Source organism: Amblyomma mixtum, chromosome 3 (genome assembly GCF_055824585.1).
Source record: "Amblyomma mixtum isolate Tamu chromosome 3, ASM5582458v1, whole genome shotgun sequence".
Taxonomy (NCBI): Eukaryota; Metazoa; Arthropoda; class Arachnida; order Ixodida; family Ixodidae; genus Amblyomma; species Amblyomma mixtum.
In genome coordinates, this window is record NC_143014.1 from 362,262,027 (window position 1) to 362,268,128 (window position 6,102).

The window sequence follows — 6,102 nt, forward strand, 5'->3', positions numbered from 1 at the left end:
CGCCGCTTATGAACTTGGGTGGCGCTGATGAACACTCTCAAGGTTAGGTTACTTGTAAACATAAATACCCCCGAAAGCAGAAAAGCAAACAAGGGAAGGGGTATGAGGGGCTCGTTATAAATATGAAAGAAGCCAACAGGGGATTTTTAATTTATTTATTTATTTTGTGGTGTTGATCAATTTTAGAATATTACTGAACATGTTATCGCTTAAAGCTAATTGATTAGGAAAGCAGAAGAAAAAACAACCACTGCCGCCGGTGGGATCCGAACCCACGACCTCCGAATTACGCGTCCGGTGCTCTACCTCTGAGCTACGGCGACGGCTGTCAAATCTCCTGCTTACGGGGGTATTTATGTTTACAAATAACCTAACCTTGAGAGTGTTCATCAGCGCCACCCACGTTCATAAGCGGCGGACGTAGAACGTCCTGAGTTACCGCAGGTGTGACGTAGAACGTCATCGAACGGAGAGGGTGGAAGCTGCGTGAGAACCCTCTTATGCTTCATATGGCGTCAAGGCTGCCAGAACCGAGGCCCTCGCTAAGCAATTAAGCAAACAAGGGAAGGGGTATGAGGGGCTCGTTATAAATATGAAAGAAGCCAACAGCCACAGAAACCAAGGGGCACAGGGGATTTTTAATTTATTTATTTATTTTGTGGTGTTGATCAATTTTAGAATATTACTGAACATGTTATCGCTTAAAGCTAATTGATTAGGAAAGCAGAAAAAAAAACAACCACTGCCGCCGGTGGGATCCGAACCCACGACCTCCGAATTAGACGTCCGGTGCTCTACCTCTGAGCTACGGCGACGGGTGTCAAATCTCCTGCTTTCGGGGGTATTTATGTTTACAAATAACCTAACCTTGAGAGTGTTCATCAGCGCCACCCACGTTCATAAGCGGCGGACGTAGAACGTCCTGAGTTACCGCAGGTGTGACGTAGAACGTCGTCGAACGGAGAGGGTGGAAGCTGCGTGAGAACCCTCTTATGCTTCATATGGCGTCAAGGCTGCCAGAACCGAGGCCCTCGCTAAGCAATTAAGCAAACAAGGGAAGGGGTATAAGGGGCTCGTTATAAATATGAAAGAAGCCAACAGCCACAGAAACCAAGGGGCACAGGGGATTTTTAATTTATTTATTTATTTTGTGGTGTTGATCAATTTTAGAATATTACTGAACATGTTATCGCTTAAAGCTAATTGATTAGGAAAGCAGAAGAAAAAACAACCACTGCCGCCGGTGGGATCCGAACCCACGACCTCCGAATTACGCGTCCGGTGCTCTACCTCTGAGCTACGGCGACGGCTGTCAAATCTCCTGCTTACGGGGGTATTTATGTTTACAAATAACCTAACCTTGAGAGTGTTCATCAGCGCCACCCACGTTCATAAGCGGCGGACGTAGAACGTCCTGAGTTACCGCAGGTGTGACGTAGAACGTCATCGAACGGAGAGGGTGGAAGCTGCGTGAGAACCCTCTTATGCTTCATATGGCGTCAAGGCTGCCAGAACCGAGGCCCTCGCTAAGCAATTAAGCAAACAAGGGAAGGGGTATGAGGGGCTCGTTATAAATATGAAAGAAGCCAACAGCCACAGAAACCAAGGGGCACAGGGGATTTTTAATTTATTTATTTATTTTGTGGTGTTGATCAATTTTAGAATATTACTGAACATGTTATCGCTTAAAGCTAATTGATTAGGAAAGCAGAAGAAAAAACAACCACTGCCGCCGGTGGGATCCGAACCCACGACCTCCGAATTACGCGTCCGGTGCTCTACCTCTGAGCTACGGCGACGGCTGTCAAATCTCCTGCTTTCGGGGGTATTTATGTTTACAAATAACCTAACCTTGAGAGTGTTCATCAGCGCCACCCACGTTCATAAGCGGCGGACGTAGAACGTCCTGAGTTACCGCAGGTGTGACGTAGAACGTCATCAAACGGAGAGGGTGGAAGCTGCGTGAGAACCCTCTTATGCTTCATATGGCGTCAAGGCTGCCAGAACCGAGGCCCTCGCTAAGCAATTAAGCAAACAAGGGAAGGGGTATGAGGGGCTCGTTATAAATATGAAAGAAGCCAACAGCCACAGAAACCAAGGGGCACAGGGAAGGTTTGACAGCCGTCGCCGTAGCTCAGAGGTACAGCACCGGACGCGTAATTCGGAGGTCGTGGGTTCGGATCCCACCGGCGGCAGGTGGTTGTTTTTTCTTCTGCTTTTCTAATCAGTTATCTTTAAACGATAACATATTCAGTAATATTCTAAATTGATCAACACCACAAAATAAATAACTTTAAAAAAATCCCCTGTGCCCCTTGGTTTCTGTGGCTGTTGGCTTCTGTCATATTTATAACGAGCCCCTCATCCCCTTCCCTTGTTTGCTTAATTGCTTAGCGAGGGCCTCGATTCTGGCAGCCTTGACGCCTTAGGAAGCATAAGAGGGTTCTCACGCAGCTTCCACCCTCTCCGTTCGATGACGTTCTACGTCACACCTGCGGTAACTCAGGACGTTCCACGTCCGCCGCTTATGAACTTGGGTGGCGCTGATGAACACTCTCAAGGTTAGGTTACTTGTAAACATAAATACCCCCGAAAGCAGAAGGTTTGACAGCCGTCGCCGTAGCTCAGAGGTAGAGCACCGGACGCGTAATTCGGAGGTCGTGGGTTCGGATCCCACCGGCGGCAGGTGGTTGTTTTTTCTTCTGCTTTTCTAATCAGTTATCTTTAAACGATAACATATTCAGTAATATTCTAAATTGATCAACACCACAAAATAAATAACTTTAAAAAAAATCCCCTGTGCCCCTTGGTTTCTGTGGCTGTTGGCTTCTGTCATATTTATAACGAGCCCCTCATCCCCTTCCCTTGTTTGCTTAATTGCTTAGCGAGGGCCTCGATTCTGGCAGCCTTGACGCCTTAGGAAGCATAAGAGGGTTCTCACGCAGCTTCCACCCTCTCCGTTCGATGACGTTCTACGTCACACCTGCGGTAACTCAGGACGTTCCACGTCCGCCGCTTATGAACTTGGGTGGCGCTGATGAACACTCTCAAGGTTAGGTTACTTGTAAACATAAATACCCCCGAAAGCAGAAGGTTTGACAGCCGTCGCCGTAGCTCAGAGGTAGAGCACCGGACGCGTAATTCGGAGGTCGTGGGTTCGGATCCCACCGGCGGCAGGTGGTTGTTTTTTCTTCTGCTTTTCTAATCAGTTATCTTTAAACGATAACATATTCAGTAATATTCTAAATTGATCAACACCACAAAATAAATAACTTTAAAAAAAATCCCCTGTGCCCCTTGGTTTCTGTGGCTGTTGGCTTCTGTCAGCTATATATTGAACACATTCCTATTGATAATGTTTAGTGCATAAACTCCAGGTGACTACCATTCACTATTTCGAGATCCACAATGTTTAACACAACAAGGTGGATCTATCATTTCTGGCCTGAATTGGGCAATTCAAAATACCAATTTGAGCCGAAACAGCGAATTGTACCCTATTTTATTCATATGGAAACATCTACAAGAATAGGCCAATATTTTATACCCGTGTCTGGAAGTAGATTGTCTCTTTAATGCTACCCATTCTCTCTGTTTTGCTCATTACGCTACTAATCAAGCGTATCAACAGCGCTATATACCGGACGGATCAAGCAAACCTTTGAAGCTGGACGCACGAAGACCTATTGACTCAAGTCGTAGCTTCTGGTATTGCGTGCATCTTAGTGAGCATCCCTGGTAGCTCAGTTCAGAGATGCTCTAGACGTCATTTTTCACGTTTCTTCACAGGGAACAAAGGTCGTCTAGTTAACACTTCTTTTCGCGAGTTTTCTGGTGCGTCAGTTAAAAAATAAAAAATTACCGACGATTACGTTACTTCCTAATGCGAAATTTGAGCGCAGCAAATAAGCTGTTTCACCTTTTCGATAGATTGAGGCAAAGAAATCGAGCAACACATGTATGCGCTATCACAGAATTTTTTTTTATTTTTCGCAGGAAGAGGGGGGAGGGGGGCGGCGTCTACACCCAGCGGCAAACGATGGGGGCAGAAGCGCGCGCAGCAAGCGGACAACACGATAAAGGGAGGAGGGAAGAGATAGCAGCGACTGACTGATGCCGCTGACGCCGATAGTGAGTCAACCCCAGCTGCGGAGTTGGTTTCAGGGACAACGCCGCCGATGCCGACACAAACAATATGATACCCTCGCTTCCGCAGCGCTAAGAACCAGGTCTAGCCGTGGGAAGGTGGTCACGTATTCGTCGACGTGCCGGGGCCTACGTGAAATAACCGGCGCGTCGGCAACTGAAGAGCACCCTATCCGCCACACAAGAACAGGGGGGGGGGGGACCCTTTCCTCCTCTTTCTGCATGGCGGCGACGGTGTTCTATGCAGTCACGTTATCTTGACTCTCTAGCGGCGTCAGCGGCATCCAGCGGTATCAGTCGGTCGCTGCTAGCGCTGGGGGGATGAAAGGGGGGCGGAGCTGGTTACGAGGCCGACGACAACGCCGACGACGACGCGAAACCCAGGAACGGACGCCAAAGAGCTGCGCTCTAAAACGCAGTAGAAAAGTGCAGCAATCGTCAGCACTAAGCAGCCGCTAACTCCCCGTCAGATTGCGATCAATCGCGGCTCTTTACAAATCTTTACACTCAGCCGTAGCCTATAGCTTCTCCGGTAATTATTTGGTTTTCCATTTATGGGCGTGAAAAGCTTTAAATTTTGTTCTTTTAGTGAAAACGTAAGTGCGCTTCATTCTTTATCGTCACCTCAATGATGTAAAGATGATATGTTGTCACGCAGTGGTGACTGCATGCAGTCCGGAAAGCAGAAAGACAGCGGGAGTGGCTTTAAAGAAAACTCTTTATTTGGGCTTACTTCGGCCCGCAAAGAACTGAATGAGTCGGCTGCGGCGTAGCAACAAATATGCTCGGCGGGCGTCGAACCGAATGCCCGCCGCTCTGGGCCGTGCTCATTTTTAAAGCTGATAGCGAACTTTCGATACAAAGCGTGTAAAGCTACAAGAACATTCTGGAACAACGTAGGCTGGTCTCCGCCTGGATGCGATCGATAGAGATAAATCTCGTCTCGTCTTGCATCACAAACAGCGGCGTGCCAGCAGCTTTGAGAACGAAAAAAAACACTACAAAGATTCGCGGCAATATCAAGTACTATACAAGATGCTATATACAAAGTTATAAAGATGCGTTTCAGTGCCACTACTGTGCGCCCCAGACTTCAAAAATTGGGGGGGACACTTACGCTCCGCCCATTGGATATGACCTGATGGTGCTAATGAGTTCATGCCCTTATATGCAAAATTAGTCATGCTCAACATTACATTCATAGGTCCCTGGGAGTGCTCACACCCATGGAGGAAGAAAAAACTAGGAGGGACCATGACGTCACAATCTTGAAGCCTAGGGATAAAAAATAAAATTGAAAGAATCATGGGAAAAAGGCCCTCACGTGAGAAGGCAGCGGTAGCTCTTAGCCGGATTTCGGTTTCGGTTTCGCTCTCTCGCTCTACGAGGAACTGCGCGACCATCTGCTTGTGTTCACTGACGGCTCCGTGGTGAGCGCAAACTGCTCGCTCGCTGCAGCGGCCGCCATACACGAGCGACGCTTGCGCTGACTGCGGCGCAGTGGAGATAGGTTTATTTTTCAGTTTACACTGGAAGGCTTTCAGGGCTAAAAGCTGCTCTGGGCAGCTTGACGTGGCCACTGAAACCTTCACTTGGCTTTTACAAAACGACGAACAGTGGAAACTCAATAAATAGGTCACAAAAACAAGAGCAGATATAATACAATACAAGATATAACGAAAAGCAGATTATTTGAATCACTGTTTATAATGAGAAATAGATTTTTAACATTGAAGATCCTATTCTGACAACACATAATAGATTGAACGATGTCGTACTCTGATTAACATCACATAAAAAAAACAAAAAAAACAAAAACAAACACAGGAAATCATATGACACAGTAAGAAAAAAAAACGTTACATATTTACAAAATACTGCTGCAACTGTTTCATTTTGAGAAGTTCTGTGTCCTGATGCTTGTTAAGAATGGTAGGAAGAGAGTAGTGCAGTGTT

The 6,102-nt window shown here is 46.9% G+C and overlaps 1 non-coding gene across 1 annotated transcript; it reads right to left on the minus strand.

Moving 5' to 3' along the window:
- Positions 1-743: 743 nt before the first annotated feature.
- Positions 744-815, minus strand: TRNAR-UCU (transfer RNA arginine (anticodon UCU)). Its single transcript has one exon. It is a non-coding gene; the product is annotated as a tRNA-Arg (tRNA).
- Between the last annotated feature and the right edge of the window lie 5,287 nt (positions 816-6,102).